Consider the following 19,809-nt stretch of genomic DNA (forward strand, 5'->3'; position numbering starts at 1 on the left):
TAGATCTAGCAGACCAGTGTCTGGTCTGTATCATCAGTGTATGGACTTAGACTTATGGACTGGAGAAACTCTATAATTGGCATCAGATGATGATGATCTTCAAGTTATTTCAAGTTTGAGAAGTAAAAGGCCAGGGCCCAGTTAGGTAAGAACTAAGATACAGCAATGTGAATGTCACCGTTATTCAATGTACTTCACCACAAGTAATCACAAGTTAAAGTTAAATTTAAAATTATAAGTTGTTTAAGTCTTAAGTTATAAGACAAGAAAAGTTGAAGAATAGAACGCTAGATCTAGATCTAGTGACTAGAGTCAGAGATGACAGATCTAGATTCTAGATCTTACTATCTACATAATCTACTACTCTACTGTCACTGACTCTAGTCTAGTTACAGTCTAGTACTAGTAGTATACTATATAGTAGTACTACTGGCCTACTAGATCTAGTCTAGTACTTCTCCGAGTACTAGTGACCTAGTCTAGTTAACTAGTAGTCTAGTCAGACTAGTTTACTAAGCTAGAGTACTCACTGACTCAGTAGTGGTCTAAGTCTAGATAACAGAATAAAAAAAAGTAAAATTCCCTTTCATACCTTTCGACCTAAAGGCCTGATGATGTTAAGGTCATCTGTTTCTTTGGCCAATGGTTCATGAGCAGGGTGCACTGTCACAACAACCAACCGCCTTTTTTTTACTTCCCCAACTAAAGTCAAGAATTAGAATTAGAGTTGGGTGGACACTACATATAGAACGTAGATCTATTTAGATGTAAGGTGGCGCAGTGGCTGAGTGGTTAAGACTTAAGTGCTTAGTAAAGTTTCCAAACCTGGGGTCCTGGTTTTGAATCTCGTTGAAAACTGGCATTTTGAATTCCAGGATTTTTAGGGCGCCCTGGGTCCACCCAACTGGGTACCTGACTTTAATTGGGGAAAGTAAAGGTGGTTGTTCGTTGTGCTGGCCATATAACACCCTGCTCATTAACAGTTGGCTAAAGAAACAGATGACCTTAACTTTAACATCATGTGCCCTATACTGCTATAGATCGCAAAGGGGGCGGAAAACAGATTTTCCATTGAAAATGCATTTTTAGATATAGGCCATCCGTAGCATATTTGGTTATACTGAGGTATAGATCTATGTTTGTATAAGCTTCCTTATCAAAGTTTTGTAGAAATTCGTTTTTATAAAGATTTGATGTGTTTGTGAATGTCCCCAAGTATCAATATGACGACGAACAGGTTTTACTTATGGATTTATGTGATCCCGTTTGAAAAGGTAAGAAACATATTATTTTTATAATTATATGAAAAAAATTGCTTACTTACGATTAAAAAATGGTTATTGTAAATGATTAAGAAAAAAAAACGTAAATAAAAAGATTTGTTTGCCTTAGAATTAAAAATAAATAGCCTCGATGACATTCCGCCATATTGTTCGTCGTCAGATCTCGTTTTCAGATATTTATTTATTTCCACTTAAATATTTCATATCTAGATTACTAAAGACATAATTTTAACTTAAGGAATCCTAATTCATTCATTTTAGTACTTAAAAGTATATATTTAAAAAAAAAATTTTTTTTTAGCACGTTGTTTTTTTTAACCAATCGGAAATTCGTCGTCGGAAATGGACGTGATACCCTTTTTTTAAAACTTGATTTTCAATCATTCAAGCTGAATCGCCTAGGCTGCAGCATCTAAGAAATGCTATCTAAGTCTAAAGTAGCCAAAAAACATGATATTTTGAAATATTATCAACTATTTTGGTAAATATTTTACTTTAATATTAGTCAGTCGCAGATGTGAGATTGTTAGAGATGAGATCGAGGTCGACATTAGCGCACGCGTGTTTACAATGGATCATATGGAGAACACACAGTAACACTAATCTAGATCTAGTTTCCAGAAATACATGTCTAGATCTAATAGTTTCTAACTTATATCTACGTCTTAATTAATCAAGGGAAACATATTATGGATCAAATTAGATTGATTAGATCTAGAATAATCATAGATCTATAATCTATGACTAGATCTATGGATAGCCTCTCTACTAGATCTAGCTAGATCTAGTACTAGACCAAAACGTGTGTAGTGTGTAGATAATAGATATGTAATACTCTAGATTTACTAGATCTAGTTTATCAAACAAATCAAATCTAGTTCAATCAATGTCTTAAGTCTTAAAACGTAAAAATTAATAATCATTTAATTAATTCTAGAAATAATTGTGTACATTAGAATTAGATCTACTAGACTAGATCTAGACTTCATTAAAACCTCGTACTCGCCATACTGTCTTTCTTCAATTATCTAGATCTAGACCTAGTAGATCTACCACATACTGTGACATTTTTAAATAATTTTAATCAATTTAATGTAGATCGAGATCTAATCTATTAAATTCTAGTTTAATTGATTTGTGATTACTAGATCTAGATTCAAGATCTAGCCTGGTCTAGATTACTCTAGATTCTAGATCTACACATTTAGTCCTTGATCCAAAGAATTAAAAGCATTACACTAATTAGATACTATACCTAAATATAATACTAATACAAATAGAATGATGTTTTTAGATGTTTATAAGTATAAAAGTATTGTTCTTTATTTTTTCTCAGAAATAGAATAGATACTGATAATTAATAAACAATATTATGCCTTAATTAATCCACCCTTCCTTGACTCTCAAAAGTCTATTAGAATAATTAGACCTCTTGCAGATCTCTGAAATATCTTGATAATATTTCTATTATTAGATCTATAGATTTAGATCTAGATCTATAGTCTCTATATTATTCTATAAAGTTAATAAAGTCTAATATGAAGATCTAAATCATGCTATCACTATCATGGCTATCTTAATCTAGGGCACAATCAAACATTCAACATTCATAGCATTGTTTTATTTACATTTAGACTAGTTACATTCTTACAAGTTATATATAATAATCTATTAAATCCAGATCTAGATCTTTTGTAGTCTAAAATGTACTTTAAACATCAGTTAGATCTAGATCATCTAGCTTCCAAATGTAGCACAGACTCACTTTGAAGCTTTCTGATATGCAAAGTAATCTTGCATTCTTAATATCATTATGATATGTAATACCATCCAAGATCTAGCTAGTTGCTAGACATAAGTTTTTTTTAATAAATAACATTCTTATTTAGGCTATATCTACAATGTATATCTATCTAAAATGGATAAATATAAATAATATGTCAAAACATGATATAAGAAAACAAAAATTTGACTTTTTTTTTTAGAAGGGTGGGTCGGGGAGGGGGCTTAGTTATTAGTCATAAATATTAAAAATAAATGTTAATTCTTTTTCTTGTAATCTTCTATAAGTATACTTACCTTGTGACACATTCTTCTTTTAATATTTTTTTTTGTTTTGTAAAATACATGGATTAAAAGACATATCTTCTGTGAGTGATGGATTTTTCATGTCGAGGGGTAAGTGTGATTGACCTATTTTTTTATGGGTAAATAATTGTCTGGTGCTTATGATTTTATTTTTTTAAATTCCTCTATTCTTGGGCATTAAAATTGATATATAATATGTCAAAACTTTAACTGGTTTTGTTATTAAGCATGATGATAAGGTATAATTTGCAACTTTTTTTTTACGTGAGGGTGGGGTCTGGGGGGGCTCAATTAACAGGCATAAATGTTTTTTAAAAATTATTTTTTAATTTTTTTTCAAATGTTCTATAAATATACTTTACTTTGTGACACATTTTTCTGATAATAATATTGTGAATTTGTGAAATTCATGGATTATTGGGCATATCTTCTATGAGTGATGGATTTTTCATTTTTAGGGGTAAGTGTGTTTGACCCAATTTTTTTATGTTAAATAATTGTCTGTTGCTTCTGATTTTATTTTTTTTTGAATTCCTCTATTCCTGGGCAATAAAAATGATATATAATATGTCAATAAAAGCCATTTTGAAATTGATAAAAAAAATAGCCCTAAAAGTAGAATGTTGAGAGCTCAATCTGTTTTCCGCCAGGGGAACTTTTTTTTTACTTTTATAGATCTGTGTCATAGATTCTACATGATAGAATTATAGCTAGATCTATTCTAGACTATACTCAATAATAAGAAATTCACATATGTGACATAATTGGTGTCATAATATTGTATTATTGCATCCCTTCAGCTTGCTAGGAGTGGGTCCGGATTGTGCCTTGTTCTTTTGTTTATGTAAAACTTTTTACATGTTTTGGATGTTCCTTTTTAGAGTTGAAGATAATATGCTTCCTAGTCCAAATCAAACCTCCCGGGATATGACAGTGGACAGGGTATGAATCGTGACCATTGAAACAACCAAAAGATGGTCCAGCCTGCAAACCACAAACTACGCAGCCCTCCTCTATCAGAGCCTTGGGCTTGGGAGTGCTGTAAATACAAGCTTTTATAATATTTGATGCATTTTGAGCTGCAAGAATGCATGATATTCTCCTATAGTCTAGATTTACAGCACACACTTCACTATTTATAATATAAATGCAATTCCAATAACTATAAGGTTTAAAAAAAAAGCAAGTGAAGGACATCCAAGACATGTACTTTAGTGCTGATGTGTGAAAAATAACAATAACTTCTAATAAAAAAGGTCTGTTATATTTTAAGTGGAAGAAAATAAATATGGTCAGTCAGTTGTAAAATTTCAGTGTTCTGATTGTGGATTTATTCATTAAATTCAACTATAATAACTGTAAAGTGTTATTATACTGTAGAAATTATGCCTGTTAGATTTATTCTGCAATTCAAGTTTTCACTTAAAGTACTGTTTGTTAAGTTTAAATTGGAAATCATGTTTCTGTACTAAAAAAGTCTTGCATTATTTTAGCACAGTAGTATCACTAAATAAAATCTAGAATCACTACATCCTGAAAACTGCACAACACTAGTATTTCAAAATAAATATTTACTTCTAGACTTTTTTCTATTCACTTTATAAATGTTTTTGGAGCTATTCACGGAATCATACATTATAACCATCATATTAAGACTACAATACTACTAGTTCTAGTTCTAGAATCTACTTAAGTCAGTAACTGTTCGTGGTGTTACTAATAACCTTTTCATTTTACTATCATACACGTTTGTAGGGGAAAATTTGTTTTGAGTCAAATAATCTAGATAAAAATTGTGCAATTATGATTTACGTTTTAAAAAATGAGTAACAAGGTTTCATAGTCAATAATGAACTTGTTTATTTATGGTTTAAATAAATGTTTTGAAATTTCTGGTATACATTCCTAAAAGTTAAAATCTTAACCATGTGTAATTATCCAAGATCTAGTCTATTATTACAATTTTTTTATGGATAATGTAGCTTTGAAGGAGATGGTGTGACGAACCGTTTTAGCTCACTCAAGATATCACTCAGGTGTAAGCATTTAATTAATTTATTTGCAAGCTATTAATCATCAATTTTACTAATTTAGCGATCAAGCGCTAAAAACACAGTCACTACCCCTCCAATCCAACCCCACCCCCTTTGGCATCGATGTCACATTTTACTATCCCCACCTTGACAAGGTCGCAGCACAACAGAGCAAATCCTAAACCTCAGAATACTCTGTGAGAAATATCTCCAACACCAAGAGAATCTTTTCCATGTCTTTATTGATTTCAAGAAAGCTTTCGATCGAGTATGGCACAGAGCACTCTGGGCGACAATGGAAAAGTACAACATTAATAAAAACATAATCAAAGTTATCCAGAACCTCTACAAGGATGCCACCAGTGCGGTGTACTTCAACAATAATATTTCGGACTGGTTCAAAACCACAGTTGGAGTAAGACAAGGCTGCCTACTGTCACCAACACTCTTCAATATCTTCCTTGAAAGGATAATGGAAGATGCCCTTGAGGGCTATGAAGGTACTGTTAGCATTGGAGGAAGAAGAATTACTAACTTGCGCTTCGCAGATGACATTGACGGCCTAGCAGGGACCGAAGAAGAACTAGCTGACCTAGTGATGCGCATTGACAAGACTTCCGCAGCATATGGCATGCAAATAAATGCAGAAAAAACTCAAATTATGACCAATAGCCATCAGGGCTTTAAAAGGGGCATCAGTATTGGAGGTGAAAAGCTAACTAGTGTTAACAGCATCATATACCTCGGAGCTATTGTCTCAGATGAGGGAACAAAACCCAAACTATAGGCCTGAATAGCACAGTCCACAGCAGCCCTTTCAAAACTTAAAATAATATGGAAAGATAAGGGCTTAGCCCTCGGCACCAAAATCAGACTGATGCGCTCTCTGGTCATGGCCACATTTTTATATGCTTGCGAGTCGTGGACATTGAATGCAGAGCTTGAGAGGAGGATCCTAGCAGTGGAATTGAGATGCTACAGAAGGATCCTAGGCATCACATTCAAAGACCGCATCACAAACCAAGAAATCAGAGACAGGGTTACAGTAGCGATCGGAGCCCATGACAACCTGCTAACTATTGTGAAAATACGAAAGCTTAAAACCTTTGGCCACATTACAAGATCTACGGGGCTCGCAAAGACCTTCCTTCAGGTAACAGTGCCAGGGAAAAGAAGAAGAGGCAGGCAGAAAAAGCAATGGGAGGACAACATTAAAGAATGGACAGGCCTGCCATTGAGAGAGGTTCTAAACAAGGCAAAAAAAAAGGGAGGAATGGAGAAAGACGGTCGACAAATCTTGTCTGGTGCCCCAACAGACTAAGGGATAGGTAAAGGTAACCTTGACACGCGTCACACTAGACTCTTGACAAGAGTACGCTCCCTCCATCTATCTTGACAAACACCAGTTGACCCCCCCCCCCTTTAGGGAGCGGCTGGTCACTTCAAAGTGCCCATTCAACTCAACGCCTCGGGCAACCCTGTTCGTCTAGCCCTAGCCATTATCAAGGTATAATCTCCCTTGATCTGGCCAAGCTCTGATAATCCCCCCCCCCTTTTGGGGACTATTATTGACCACCTGGGCTGATTTCCTGGACTTTCAACTCGCGCCTTCGCGCAATGTCTATCTCCCGGAAACTCGTCATGGTCAAGCGGGGATCCCTTTGTCAAAAGACGCCAGATAGTCTAGACCACCTTTGCACTTATCTCCCGCCACCCTCCCCCTCTCCACGTGTATATGGACGAAACTTCATCGTCCGGTCTCATTCTCGGTGGAGAGCTGACAGGGAACACATCTATCTCTTGCTTGAGCTCTGGACTATTTTCATTCCCTTATTTCACTTTGGATTGGTGGTATGTAACTTAGTAAAGTGCTTGGGAACCATTTTACTTAGTAATGCATGTATATATTTGTGCATTTATTACTACATTATTTGTGTACATATTTGTGCATTCTTATCATGGACAATGTAAGTAGATTACTGTATACTTAAATTTTATATCATGACTTTTGTGGCTAAATGTTCAAGCCAGCTGGACTAGAATTTATTAACAATTCTTACCAGATGTATTTAGCTCTTTAACTATTATTAATTCAACTCTGATATATTAGCGCTCAGCACGAGCCTTCAATACAACATCATTGATTAATTCCTTGGCAGGGAATTATCAAAACATTCCTGTAAACATGTCTTATTACTGAGTATGTAATTACTTATGCTCTATGTTTACTTACGTGAGAGCATGGGCGAGTATCAATCGTTGATCTCCCCTTCCCCTTTCATCTCTTTTATCTAAGCGATGTATGTACTTGCTATTCACCGTGACTGGTGAACATCACTTGTATTACTTTTATATCACTTATTACTGTTTGTTATTTCCCTTTATGGGAGTCCCCATTATTATTGTTATCTCCCTTGATGGGACACTATATTCATTTGTTAGTTCCCTTTGATATTTATGAAACTAGCCTATAGTTTCTCTACATCAGTCTGAAGATGTCCTTCACGGAAAGGCATCTACCTCCCAGTGTTATCATTATGGCTAAATCAATTAGAACATCATATCGTTGCAGCTTTTATCTATAGGCTACATCCGCCTGAAATCTTAGCAACCTCAAGCTGTTACCAGATTTGTTGGCATCAGGTCTGAAGACATCAGCCCTACTCATCCTTCAAGAGTCCAAGTAATAACGCTAGCCACAGACTCGTCACTGGCTTGACTGAATGGTAGACGCAGCTTAGCTCTGCAACCATATAAAGTTGGACTGCAACCGGAGCCTGGATCCACTACGCCAGCCCACCAGCAGACAGCATCAGTACCAGCCACACCCGTCTCATCAGTGCGGCACCGGACCAAAAGCTAAGCAACCAGCCTAATGACACTCAGACCACTTGGTTCTCAAATCTAATGATGATAGACCCCTACATGTAAATACGCTAGACCTTATTCTAGCAACTGTACAGCATTTTACCTTTTAATTATTCTTTGTATAATAAACTGTACATATTTTTACATCTAAATATAGTATTTGTTGCCTGCATTATAACGCTGTGCTTGTAGTTTATATGTGCAAGCGTGGGTTCTCAAACCATAAAATCCCCTAGACACCTATAACGGCCAATACTTTAATCCAACTTGTCACACATGGTCATTCTCTGGTGACACTCCACAAGGGCAGATTTCACTAATCCCAATCTTCCAGAACATGTGTTGTTTAATTCTGTTGTGTCCAGCAAAAGATTTTATGTTGGTCATGTTGGGATAGCTTATACTGGGGATCATTTTATTTTAAATTTGGATGAGAGCTTGTCCATAAAATTTTGGTCTTCATTGCTTGTACTGATTCACATTAATTTGTTATAGTCCAGGAACTAAAGTATTTTTAGAAGGTGATAAATTATAAAATAATTGAAAACAAGTTACCATATTGAAATTTACTTAACATTGACCCATAATGGAAACTTGTTTTTAGATTCAGAAAAGTGACAGCTATTGAGTGAGACCAGAGAACAAAAAAAAAACAACAACAAACAAAACAAAACAAAAAATTAGCATTACAGGCGACTATAGCATCTCATTCAAAGTAATCCTTGCAATACAGAAAACTCTAGCCATTGATCATCATCTTGATGAATACAAATTGAATATCTTGGACTTGTTAGTTATAGTGATGTTTACTTTGCACTGTTTCAATGTATTGTTGGATAATTATTATTTTCTATATTTTCTGCATAATAAAAGGCAGAAGGATCAAGACCATAGAAATATCAAATAGAAAAAAATCATTCTTAAATGTGATGTTGTCTTCATTATATGTAATTTTAGCATAAAAATTAAGCTTATTAGCTTCATATCAGCATGATTTTAGGATATTTAGATCAAGTGAAACTCAATTAATTGATGTTATAGATGATTTTTCGAAAGGTTTAAATAAAATTTAGCAAATAGATGCCATCTTATTGGACATCTCTAAGGCATTTGACAAAGCTTGCCACCTTAGCATGCATGCTAAAAATTGTTTTAATGCTTTGGCATTTATGGTCCATTACACTATTGGATCCAAGATTTCTTGATAGAGAGCAGGATGTAATCATAAATTACTCCAAATCAACTTGTAAACTTCGGTGGCCCTTAAGGTACTAAGTCCCACAAACCTTTTTAAATTTAAAAAAAAAATTACCTCCCTAATTATATTAGTCCAGGTACAAAAGTGAAATCATTAAATAAAGGTTATCGGTTGTATATGCATCATAGTCCCCTCTTGTCTTTAGTGATGTTATCCTCAGTTGCAGGAGCTGTCAGCAAAAATAACATAATTGGTAGTCCCAACTTTTAAGGGGCTTCATTCAGCTATAACAATTTAAACATAATTTCAACCTTGAAACTATTCAGCTATAACAATTTAAACATAATTTCAACCTTGAAACTATTCAGCTATAACAATTTAAACATAATTTCGTTCGAGCCTATGACTTGCACATTATAAATATGACATTTAAATTGTTTGTTTATAGTCACGTTTTCTTTTATAATTCACGGTCGGTTTATATTCACTTTCGTCCACTGTTGAGTAGCTGTAGTTTAATTAAACATTTATCCATTGAGAACCGCTGAATAACTTTATTCGAATGTTGCGTCAGTGGTCACAATGTATTAAAATTATGCACAGAAAACGATGAGGCTTAGTTTGTGATGACGAGCTGGGGCTCACTTGTTCAAATTGTCAATTTGTTTCTCGCCTTTATCTGCCAATACGTTTGCATTCGTAACATAATTTCGTCCGAGCCTATGACCATCTCCGAGTCTAAGTAGTTGACCCTGAACAGTATTCTTGTGTAACCCAGTACCATCTTTCGAAGACTTTTAATGAAAATGATACTAATAAAACATTTGATCTAATTTTCATTCTTTTTTTTTTCCATATTAAATATGCATATTTGTAAAAAAAAAATTGGTAGAGGCCCCCTTTGATGGCTAGTCTTTCGGCGGCTGACCTTGGCTATGATTACTTGCTTACACTCTGACAATCAAGAAATTCTACTTCAGTTATAAAAAAAAAATATAACGCGTCCACATGCTCTGTTATGAATGATAAAACTATGGCATGCCTTTTCACCAACATTCATTTTCTCAACGCTGTTCTTCCTTTTGTTCAAACTGGAGTCAGAGGTTCGAAAGAGCCCGCCAAATCCGACATTTTTCCCCCTGTTTCTCAGTGTGATGGTTTGTTTGTTTCCTGCTACTTGCAACAAAGTTGATGTATTGATTGTGTTTGTATTGATTGTGAATTGGTTTGCGTCTCAACCTCCACAAACGACCATTGTGACCAACCATTTAAGGCCAGTTTAATCTCGCTTCTTGGCCCCCGTTGCAGGCAGTAAACGTTGGTCTGTCCATTTTCTGCACGCGACAATGTCGTCTGAGAAGTAAGCAACTCGTTTTATGTATTTCTTCTTCTTGACATGTGGACAATTCATGTTTCTGATGTAGCGCAGGTCGCATTGCGTGTCCAAACTAATAACGGGCGGCTTAAGGAGCGGTCGATAGTTAAGAGGTGAATAGAATTTTAAGCAGTAGCCTTACCATTCAAGTGTTTAGCACTTTCTGGAACAATATTGACCTTTAACTAATCGATTTGATTTAACAGAATTTGTCTTTACTGATTCAAACTTGATTTTTAACAAATAATCTAACACATTATTTTTTTATTCTTCCAGTCTTTTTGTTGTTGTTGTTTATATACTATCATAGTTTTATTGTTGCTATTATTTGTTTTCTCCATTCTGTTATATTTTAATGTTTGTTCATCACATTAGTTCCAAGACAAAACACAAACACATTACAACAAATAAATATAAGTCAAAATAAATGCTTTTACATCAATAAAAGTAGATAATAATGAATATCAGATTTGCTTTAGAATGCTTAGTGCATATCTGTTTAGATAGTAAACAAGTTCATTGGAAATGGGGGAAAAACGTATACTACTAATACAAAAATGGTCGAACCATTGGTTCATAAAACGTTTGGAATCACACTGAGCTAAAAACTAATTTTAAACTGAAATGCAACGACATATGAAGAAATTTTAAATCTAACAATTACTACCGGAACCAGTGGCGTCACTAGGGTGGGTGTCACCCGGTGCGGTCAGCTCAGGGTGTCACCCCCCCCGCCCCCAAACCACTTTAAAGATCATTTGTTTCGCTTGTATGTTGCGCTGTTATACATATAGTTTATAATTGCATACTTTATTTGATTGTTCAACTATAACATGAGTCTATTAAATTGTAAAATTCAGTTGTTTATATCAATTTATCTACAGTTCAATGGGTTTGCGTAGTCATGTGAAACTCTGCACTCATCCTTAATCTTTGGAATCAAAGACATTTTCATTAATCTATAGTTCAATTTGGCACCCCCCCCCTAGTAACGCCACTGACCGGAACAGCTTACTTTTAACCTCAGTTTTTAGTAATTTAGATATAAATGTAGGCCCATTATTAACATTTGTGTTGCTAAGGGTCAAATGTCCCAATAGCTGTCCAACGTATTTATTTCATACTACCTTTCAAACTTAGGTAATTATGTTATGTAACAAGATCTGGTTAGTTCAAACTTAAGGTAATTATGTTATGTAACTAGATCTGCTTAGTTCAAACTTAATGTAATTTTGTTATGTAACTAGATCTGCTTAGTTCAAAGTTATGTAATTATGTTATGTAACTAGATCTGGTTAGTTCAAACTTAAGGTAATTATGTTTATGTAACTAGATCTGCTTAGTTCAAACTTAAGGTAATTATGTTATGTATCTAGATCTGCTTAGTTCAAACTTAAGGTAATTATGTTATATAACTAGATCTGCTTAGTTCAAACTTAAGGTAATTTTGTTATGTAACTAGATCTGCTTAGTTCAAACTTAAGGTAATTTTGTTATGTAACTAGATCTGGTTAGTTCAAACTTTAGGTAATTTTGTTATGTAACTAGATCTGCTTAGTTCAAACTTAAGGTAATTATGTTATGTAACTAGATCTGCTTAGTTCAAACTTAGGTAATTATGTTATGTAACTAGATCTGCTTAGTTCAAACTTTAGGTAATTTTGTTATGTAACTAGATCTGCTTAGTTCAAACTTAAGGTAATTATGTTATGTAACTAGATCTGCTTAGTTCAAACTTAAGGTAATTTTGCTATGTAACTAGATCTGCTTAGTTCAAACTTAAGGTAATTATGTTATGTAACTAGATCTGCTTAGTACAAACTTAAGGTAATTATGTTATGTAACTAGATCTGCTTAGTTCAAACTTAAGGTAATTTTGTTATGTAACTAGATCTGCTGAGTTCAAACTTAAGGTAATTATGTTATGTAACTAGATCTAGATCTGCTGAGTTGAAACTAAAAGCTTGGGACCAAGTTATTGTTTGCTTAAATTAAGTTCCCATAGTGGTGGTGACAGGCACACCACGTGCTAGATTGGCGTTACTTTTCCTGTTTATTCCATGCTTGCAAACACGAGGCAGAGATAACAGTCTCGTCTGGAAAGGGGAAGTCTTTTGGTCCGCTATTTTAAACTGGTGTAGGTAAATGGTTTCGTAGCACACACACACACACACTTACACTTGACATTGTCGATCATTGATATAACAGGCCAAGCCTAAATAAAATCTTCTTTAGAAACATGAATGAATGCCCTTGTTTACGGGCCAGAACAATGTATTCTAAGAGTCACATTGTCACCAGCTGACGTCCGTTTTCTAAGTCGGATTGCTACTCCAGTAACGGTTACAGTTGACCTACTTTAGTGGCGAATATTCTAGTGGAGTCATAAAATCCTCCAAGTCCCCACCCAACGTCCTTCGTAAACATTAATCAAATGACTAGACCCCGTTGGAAAGATCTCATTTTTCCCGACCAACTTTCTACGATTGCTGTGTCGAGGATCTTTCGGTTCAATATTCTGTTCGACAGTCATCGACGTCTAGTACAAACCGACGTCTCTGGTAGATCTAAAATCTAGTTGATTATCTGGATAACACGAGATTCTATTCACTGGTAAGTTAGCTTGCAATTGACGGGATAATTTATTGATACCGTATTTTAAATGAAGTAATGTTTGCTTTAGTGTGTTCTAAATCATAACTACCGGTACTATTGGAATAATATTGCACGAGGTCTCGACTGTAATAGTATAGATGGTCTCATCAATATTTAAAAATTTAAACCTTGGTTTCAAATATATTACGGTACTGTAAGAAATACGCTTACCAGTGTAGTTACACACTCATTATTATTTTTTTCATAGTAAACCACTAAACTTCACCAGTTTACCGATTGTAAAATAGTTGATACATGGCACATTTTTCAAACCATGGAAGGTTATTGATTCTTATTTGGATCTTTGGTTAATGCCTGAAGATAACAAACGTCCAAGTCAATGCATTATGCAATATTAATCATCGTGGTTATTTTCACTCACACCTGTTGAGCGAATAAGCTAAAAAGTGTTATTAATCATCCTTAGAGAAGGGAATGATTCATTTTTAGCTGATACAGAATCTTTTTTTTTTAAGGACCATACTAATTACATTATAGTCTTTCAGTTAAAGTCATATCGGGTAGTTTTATTGCTGTACAAATCGGTAACATTCAATAGTTTCTGTCAAGTTTGCTAAATAGAATTCCGTGGAGTGAAAAAAAGAAACGTAGGTATGATTAAATAGCGTAGTCTGCTTTCTATGTCAAAATGGCTCCGATCAGAACGTTGGGTTCATTCACATTTTTGAAAGATTTCAATGGTACGTTCACCAACTTCATTGTGTATGTGATACTGTGTGTGTGTGTGTGTTTGTATTTATCCTGACAATGTATAGTCACACCCGTGATTCTGTTGTGCCGTGTTAAAAAAGCACGCTTTTATCCCTAGAAATGTTCTCAGCTTTTGAAATCAACACCACTAAACCGACTGTGTACAATTTATTTCGAAATTGGTTGAAAATAATTTTAAGGCCAAAGATAGTCTTCAATAAACATTCTACACACTAAAACCTAGTCTTCTTTTGACAGTCTTATCCAAACTTGGAATGGGTGTGTTGGTTAAGGTTGTTTTTTGTTGTAATTGTATTGTTTGTTTGTTGAAAGATAATTAAGTTGAGCTACTCCAGGTAGGCCTTCATCAACTAACGTAGTTATTTAAAACAAGAAAACAACAAAAAAGTAATTTAAAAAAAAGCTTATATTAGGTATAAGTTGGGTCAGTCATGTAATTAAATTTATAGTGCGATTAGAATTTTTTAATTGTTTTTGTTTAGCGCTATTTCATGCATTTATCATCTGGGTGAATGATACCGAGATCGTTTATTTTTTAATGCATAAAAAATGTATGTCTTGATAACGAACTGAGGGCTCAACCCTCCCCAAGAGACTAATTCAACTTATGCCACCATGTGATAAATAACATGTACAAACGTTATAATATACCAGACAGAGTGAATTATATTAGTTTTGTAAAAACACACTCGCAAACTATGTTAATACCTACTTCAAAGTGCTCATCTACACATCTCTGTAGGTAGAGCTTGGAGCCGGCTTGGGCTAACTCGAAAAATAAAACACGTTTTAGTTCTGAATCGAAAACTAAAAACACTTGTTTTACCTTGTGTAGATATAGCTTCAAAAATCGAACACTGTTGTCAATTTTCTTTTCTTTCTAAAAGTTAGCCTTTAATTAAATATTTTGTTGTTGATTGCATACATATTTTGGATTGAAAGTTGATACGAAATTATAGTGACTTTTCATTCTTAGGAGTTTCACGTAGCACGATTTGATTGAGCTTCTGGGAAGGTTATATTTATCTTCTGGCTTTGTTAAGGGGACCAGATACTTGGGGCGATAAAGCGGGATGTATGTCGATCATGAGACCTAAAAGGAACAGGCTTTTTTTCCGAGCAATATTGGTTTCAACAACTTAGACTTTATTACAATGCCAATGCATTACAATGTACACACACACAATAATTTAAATAATTCAAAGCTTTCAGAAAAGTTTTTCCAAGAGAGATCATCTATCTGTGCTATCCTATTAAATGGCTAACCTATCGAATAGGACGCTGTTCTCTCTGAAATACTCTGCACGGTTCACGTAAAAGCTTACGATAGTCACTTTTCTAATCAAAACGCGTCATTCAAAATAGTTAAGTCTTATGTGTACCGGTACTTCTTTGGGGAGGAACTTTTTCATGCTTCTTCTCGTACATACTTTCTTGCATAATTCTTCTCGTGCATACTTCCTCTCGTGCATACTTTCTTGCATACTTCCTCTCGTGCATACTTTCGTGCATACTTCCTCTCGTGCATACTTTCTTGCATAATTCTTCTCGTGCATACTTCCTCTCGTGCATAATTCTTCTCGTGCATACTTCAAGAGCACTAACATTCTTTCTCCCAATAAACAAAACTTCTGCATGGAATATTGCCGCAATGTTGTGTACAAAATGCAGCCACAATTCGGCACATGGGATTTTAAATAAACATTTGACTATGATGGGACATTTCTCTTGGAAAAACAAATATGATTTCAAAGTAGAATATAATTTAAATAGTTTCTCCACCGAAGGCTTCCTATGTAACCACCTGGTCTTTCCATAGCCCGACATTCCGCTGTATTGCCGCTTTCTTTTTCTTTTTGTATGGCGTCTTCATTGTCTAACACAATCGTTTTGCTCAGATCCTATGTTGTTTTTTTTTTGTTGAGGGCAGGATAAAGCATAAAGTTACTCACTGTCTTTGTTTCCAGTAACACAACTCAGCCCGAGTTCAATCACGAATTGAAAGTCTACGAGGTTAAGTTTATGGAATTGTTTAAGTGTAGTACGCCTAAAGTTTTAGGGTTAGGGGCATGTTTACTAGCATTTGGAATTTGAGTCTTTAGAGAGCAGCCCTGAGCTAATTACTCGCATTAAGTATTAGTTTAGGAAATACAAGATCTAGTATTAGGAATGCAATTAAGCTTACTCGTTGAAAGATGTACATTTAAAGTGCAAGAGACTCATTCACAATTCACTCATAACAATCTGGAAAGACAAAGGCATAGCCCTCGATACTAAAATCACGTCACATTCTCATGTGAATCTTGGACACTTGACTTCAGAACTAGATATTAGGATCCTAGCAATGGAATTGAGAAGCTACAGAAAGATTTTAATGTATCACATACAAAGACCTCATCACTAATGAAGAGATTAGAGACAGGATTAATACAGTGATTGGACACCCACGATGACCTGCTAACTACTGTCAAAAAACGCAAGCTAAAACTCTATGGCCATATCACAAAGTCCTCAGCTCTCGCAAAGACCTTCCTTCAGGAAACAGTACACTAGGAAAAGTAGAGGCAGGGAAAGCGTTGGGAAAACAACGTAAAAGAATGGACGGGCCTATCGAAGGCGAAGACAGAAGAATGGAGAAAGACTCTCAACAGATCTTGTGTGGTGCCCCAACGGTTCAACAGACTAAGGGATAGGTGAAGGTGAAGACTCAATCACACTTGACGCCAATAGTGAATTATCTTTTCTAGAAATCTTGGTAGGCTTATACAATGTATCGAACTTACATTCTAGCAATGGACCAGTATTTTAGTGACAATTCTTAGGTTTTAGTATATCGTGAGCGTAAAATCAATTAAAAGTGACTGTATCAACATCAAAAACGTGTCTAACAACTTAAGCATTGCTTGGTTAACCTACATTTGTCTTATTCAAAACTTTATAATACACTGTAACCATACGATCACTTTTTTGTAATTAGACCTGATTCCATTAATGGATCTTGCCACTATATAGCTCCCCCCCCCCCACCCCCGGCCTGTTTACAACAAAAAAAAAATGGCTAGTAAAACTGGCTATAGGCCTACACACCGTGTGGCTGTCTGATGATGTCACAGTGGCATGCCTACTCTTTTCTTATCAACTTGTTCATATTTCAGTTACGTCACCATCTCGATGATCAGTGGTCTCGCCTGTCTTGGCTTACATCACAGAATCTGCAATTGAGACTAGATCTATTTCCTGCACCGTTTCGGAGTCTCCGGATTAAGAACGGCGTACGTAATCTAGGGATGATCACTACTAGTAGTCAGCCATCAGTTAGCGAGACACCATCACTCTTTGACCTGCAATCATCATGTAAGTTCATTGGAAACATAGATTTTAAAAAAAATACAATATAGTCTCTAATGTATCTATTTATCCATCTGTCTGTCTGTCTATCTGTCTTGTCTTTCTATGTAGCGGTACTTATGTATCTGTCCTGTGTATGTCTGTATCTGTGTCTTTTTGTCTATATAACTCTCTCTTCTGATCAATGAGGGGGGGGGGGGAGAGATGGCAGGCGTAGCAGTAGATTAAATTGATCGATTGATAAAAAGATACATAGATATTATTAAAGAAAATCGTTGATTATTTCGAAGCCTAATGTGTCGAAATTATTGTATCATCTTGAGGAAAAAAAAAAGGTTGTTGTGGAAAGAGGCAGGGTCGGTTGCACGTTTGAAGGTGAACGGCTTTAATTTGATGGAAAAAAAAGAAGACATTCTCTGTGAGACAATGAATGATAAGCCGTCTAGACAAGAGAGAACGATCAGTAGATTGGGCATGAAGATTGAAAACAATGTGTACATTTAAAAACTAAACTTTCAAAATGGCACATCAAAAGAATACTTCCATGTCACAAAACCAGATAATGTACTGCAATAAAAACACAATTTCTTACATTGGTCCAAGTAAGTGTAGCCATGTCAAGAACGACGATTCGATTCACAGTTACATCACATTTCGAACTTTTTTTCTTAAACGCATAATAGTCACATCGCGAATTGGCCGTTTAAAAATACAAGGGTCTTTGTTTTCTTTTTACAAAGCTATCTACTCTGTCTGTCTGTCTGTATGGTAAAACATTTTTACACGTTATTTTTTTTTTATATCAATTCACTCTGTCTGTCTGTGTCTGTCTAGTAAATCGTTTTTTTTTTCTCCCACACCCAATCTCGAATTAAGTTGAAATTTGTCACAATTATTTCTTTTACCTGACAACACAAGAATAAAAATTAACCAATTAGTTAATTAACTATTGGTAATTAATTATTTTGTTTAGTATCTTGAACAAAGAAATCGTATTTGACAGATGTGGTGGTATAAGTTGAATTAGTCCCCTTGAGGACTCTTGAGACCGGAGTGAACTTTTTTTTATGCATTTAAAAAACGATCACGCATACATTCACAACGATACCCCCTTCTGTCCTTCCTCTTTAACAACTGTTCCAGACAAGTGATAGGATCACAGCGCATTGAGAAAGCTAAAAGTTAAAAAGAATTGGTAAAAATATTTCTGATTGCACATTTTATATTGTGTCTAGGTCAATCATTCCTATAATTACATGACTGAACCAAACTGATTGATACCATTACACTTACCATCACAAAAGAGATACAAGACACCGATAGCAAAGACAAACAGACACAAACACTCTTTTGTTCCCCTGGCAATGAAATCATTAAATAAGAACTTTGTCACATGTAAATTATGAGTGAGTCTGGTGTGAATGTATACTTTGGTTTCTTATAGTTATGTTTTTTGTTTGGTGTAATGCACATATTGTAAGACAAATTTCTGTACGGACAATAAAGATTATTATTATTAATATAAGCTTTGTTGTTTTTAAATCAAACATTAATTTAATTTAATGAGGTCAAATCAACGATGGTATCGTCAATTAGGAGAGAAAGGGTATTTTGTTATGTAGCTTGTTTTACATGTTTCGAATGTTTTTTGAGAATTATTACTTTTTAGACCTAGCCCAAACATCCCGCAGGACTGCTGGGAGAGGGGGAGGGCTTTCAGGGGTTCGAACCTGGCACCATCGAGACAGACTATTTCACACGATCATTCAGCTATCCTAGCTTAGACATTCTGCTTAAGGCAAACGAGCGCAATAATTTGAGGTCACTATGAACGACCAAGGTCGCCATATAACATTGATCCTAAACATCTACATTTTATTACAAGATAGGAATTAGAACAAAACAAACTAGATCTATTTCAAAAGCCCATTTAAACGACCGAAAACTAGGTCGTTCCTTAACAGATCGATGTTTTTTTCTCTCAGATTAACTCTCGAGATTTGCATTACAGCCATGTGGCAATTGTAAAAAAAAAATGTGACTTGACACCCTATTTAAAATCTTTGTATAGACATATTCGTCCCATCTCTTGTTGTCAATGATGTGATAGATTTTCTTTGGATAGTTTGATTTTGATTTGGACATTTGCTAAGTCTAACGTTCTATAGAGAGTTTTAGGGATAAGTTATGGCCCCAACTATTGAACACATTCTGCAAGTGTTCACGTGA

At 34.9% G+C, this 19,809-nt stretch overlaps 1 protein-coding gene across 1 annotated transcript in view; it reads left to right on the plus strand.

Moving 5' to 3' along the window:
* The window catches only part of LOC106068549 (transient receptor potential cation channel subfamily M member 1-like), a 47,776-nt gene continuing 27,967 nt past the window's right edge, over positions 1 to 19,809 (plus strand). The window contains exons 1-2 of the mRNA XM_013227956.2: positions 1 to 145; positions 17,388 to 17,586. The gene's annotated coding sequence lies outside the window, so the exon portion shown is untranslated. The remainder of the gene's footprint in view (positions 146 to 17,387; positions 17,587 to 19,809) is intronic.

The sequence above is a fragment of the Biomphalaria glabrata genome, chromosome 1 (genome assembly GCF_947242115.1).
Source record: "Biomphalaria glabrata chromosome 1, xgBioGlab47.1, whole genome shotgun sequence".
In the NCBI taxonomy this organism is placed as follows: Eukaryota; Metazoa; Mollusca; class Gastropoda; family Planorbidae; genus Biomphalaria; species Biomphalaria glabrata.